This window comes from Mus pahari, chromosome 15, assembly GCF_900095145.1.
Source record: "Mus pahari chromosome 15, PAHARI_EIJ_v1.1, whole genome shotgun sequence".
NCBI classification, from domain to species: Eukaryota; Metazoa; Chordata; class Mammalia; order Rodentia; family Muridae; genus Mus; species Mus pahari.
The window spans coordinates 76,048,982-76,052,131 of record NC_034604.1 but is presented as its reverse complement, the minus strand read 5'-3'; the positions used below and the strand labels follow the sequence as shown (position 1 = coordinate 76,052,131).

Sequence of the window (3,150 nt, the reverse complement as noted above, 5' to 3'; positions counted from 1 at the left end):
TCATCTCCTTCATCCAGAGAGGAAATGCTGTTACAAACAGCATCCTAGCACTGACCCGACTGCCCTATGGTAGTTGGCTTTCCAACCTCAAGACATAGCTGTAGGAATGTCAAGGTCTGATGGCATATGCAGAAAATGTGCCCGCCTCTGGAGCAAGATGAGAGGCTCAATGCCTTCTCTAAAAGCACAAGAAAGAACAACCCAGGAAAGACATTCTGTATGCTGGTATTCTTCACAGGAGAAGAAAGCATACTACAGAAGCTAAAAACCAGATCTCAGCTGGGTTTTGTCGATATAAACCACATTCAGTTGATTGGTGAGGATGTTTTGTTGTTTAGCTGAACTGTAAAAGAGATTTGCATGGATACCTACCTCCCATCATTTGTGCCGAAACCACCACAATACTTTACGGCACTTGCTATTGGCAGTGAAGTCCATCTTCTGACTTCTAGGGTCTACTCGCAGTTACTCATTATGATGAGAAGAAGTAATATACCGCTTGCATACCTATCTCAAGAGATTCATAGCTTCTACCCTGGTCCCCATGGGCCTCTGTGTCACACAGACATGCTGAGGCTAGACCTGCGGGACATTGATGTGTAAGCTCTAGCACTTTTCATCTTGCTGAAGGTTAGCCATGTATGAGACACATGAATCAAGCCCTTTGGATACTTCCTGCCTCCAACTGACCCATGGACCCACTCCATATGCAAGATCAAGCTCAGCCCATGGCTGAGAGCAGAACTACTGAGTTCATGAGCTAAGTATAGAGTGCCGGTTCTTATCAACTAAGCAGAGGGTAGCTTGTTGCTCACATGCTCTCCAGTCTCTGCTCTTTACAGTCTTGTGAGTACTGAAACTGCCCAATTGCTGTAGATATAATTAGTCTAAGAGAACTGAGACTTGAGATGGAATGCTTTGTCTCTACACTGCCATCTTGTTTACTTCCTGCTTGGGCTGGGACATTCCCAAGATCCTTTAAAGTCATTTCAGGCTTTGGGGAGCTGGCTTGCAAGTCTGCAGTGTTGTCTGTGACACTTATGCCAACCAAAGAGTGCAATCTTTAGTACTTTGCAGACTCTTTACATAATTCTTCCTGTGGACAGACCATCATACTCTGATGTTTTCATAATTTGAAGGAAATTTCTGCACTAAAAAGAATCATGCCATCTTATCTTTAGAAATTCTTTGTCCAATCTGTGTTTCCTCATTAACACCAGGAAACACCATTCCCAACTGCTGCCAGACCTTTAGTAGATGTTACTAAGAGGAATGGGGCACTCAGGCTTAGTTTCTTGTGGGATTTTTTTTTTCAGAAAACATTTAGATTGTCTCATGATCAGTATGAAGTTATAGGGCAGATGTTTTATTTTGAGAGTACATAGCACTGCCTTGATGATCGCAGATCTGAACACTGAATCTCTGAGGACGCTCCACTGATGAGAGCCTGGCAAGTTAAATAGTCCTTACTCTTGGAACAAAAAAGTTAGCAGCAGCTGTCTTTGGGGGTCACTGTAATCAAAGAAGTATTTGAAATTATATATATATATATATATATATATATATATATATATATATATACATACACACACACACACACATAATTTTCACAGATTATCTGGGGGAAGAAATCTAGAATGTTTGAATATTTCAAACTAAGATTTCAATACATCAGGACTCTTAATTATGGGAGAATTATATATATATATATATATGTGTGTGTGTGTGTGTGTGTGTCTGTGTGTGTGTGTGTCTGTGTCTGTGTGTGTCTGTGTGTCTGTGTGTGTCTGTGTGTGTGTCTCTGTGTATGTGTGTGTGTCTCTGTGTGTGTCTCTCTCTGTGTATGTGTGTGTGTGTGTGTGTGTGTGTGTGTGTGGTGAGTACGTGTATGTGGTAATTATGTCTGTATAAGTGCAGGTGCGCATGGAGGACAGAGGCACTCAATCGCCTGAGGAGTTACAGGTGTTTGTGAGTCACCTAGAATGGATGTGTGACCCAACTAAGGTGCTCTACAAAAGCACCAAGGGCTTTAAAAGCCACACCCACCAGCCACTGGAAGCAAATTCATGTCTTCTCTGAACAGTGCCTTGCATGCTCCAGTCCCTCCATCAGCGTTATGTGCTTCTTACGATGTTTGACTGACTTGGTAATATCCACATTAACCTTTTCTCCCATAATTAAGAGTCCTGATGTATTGAAATCTTAGTTTGAAATATTCAAACATTCTAGATTTCTTCCCCCAGATAATCTGCGAAAATTATGTGTATGCACATTGCTCTTCCGCCCCTCTAGATTCTACATCTGATAACTCAACCAATTGTGACTCAAATGTTTTAAAGGAGCATTATGCCTGTAGTGAGCATGTTCAGACATTTTTATTTTGTTGCTACTCCCTAAGGGATACAGTGTAACAAATGTTTACATGTATTTATAGTGGACTAGGTGTAATATTCTAAAGGTGATTTTAAGTACATGAGAGATTACCCAGGGCTTCTGTACACATGTCACATTATTTTATATCAGGGATCTAAATGTCTTCAGATTTAGGTATATGGGGTAGAGGGTCCTGAGATGAATTCCCTATGGACAATGAGGAATGTACATACAGTTTTGCATCATCTACACATCAATAATAAAATGAGGGGTTTAAAAAAACCAAGAGGTGCTATATGCTAGATAGAGACAGGAAATTCTGGTACCCAGGGAAGAACTAAGTTTTCTCATATTTGTGCAACATATTTGTGATTTGAAATGCCTGCGATGTTTTGTGATAGCAAAGGAAAAGGGTGTGTTCTGCTGTTCTCGTTCCACTTTCTCCCAGCAGGCTAGCATCCTGCCTTCCTGAGCATCTGAAATGAAGCCTCTTCAGGTCCAACACCTGAGTCCTTGAGGTATTAAAAGAAATACCATGTACAGATTGCACTGACAGGCAGAACACATTTACACAGTGTTAATGTAGACAAATGGCATGTTCAGAAAGAATACCTAGAATACCTAGCTACAAATTAATTAGAATAATTAGGTCAATGCAATTAATATAATTAGTAAGGTTATATTACTCTAGTTAGGTGTGTCCTCTCCAAGAGACTGAAAAATCTCCTCTCTCTCTCTCTCTCTCTCTCTCTCTCTCTCTCTCTCTCTCTCTCTCTC

General features: G+C 40.8%; 1 long non-coding RNA gene across 1 annotated transcript in view; it reads left to right on the top strand.

The window, feature by feature from the left end:
- The first annotated feature begins 2,822 nt into the window (after window positions 1–2,822).
- Window positions 2,823–3,150, top strand: part of LOC110332860 — a 9,082-nt gene continuing 8,754 nt past the window's right edge. Inside the window, exon 1 of the long non-coding RNA XR_002381046.1 lies at window positions 2,823–2,891. This is a non-coding gene — a long non-coding RNA (uncharacterized LOC110332860). The remainder of the gene's footprint in view (window positions 2,892–3,150) is intronic.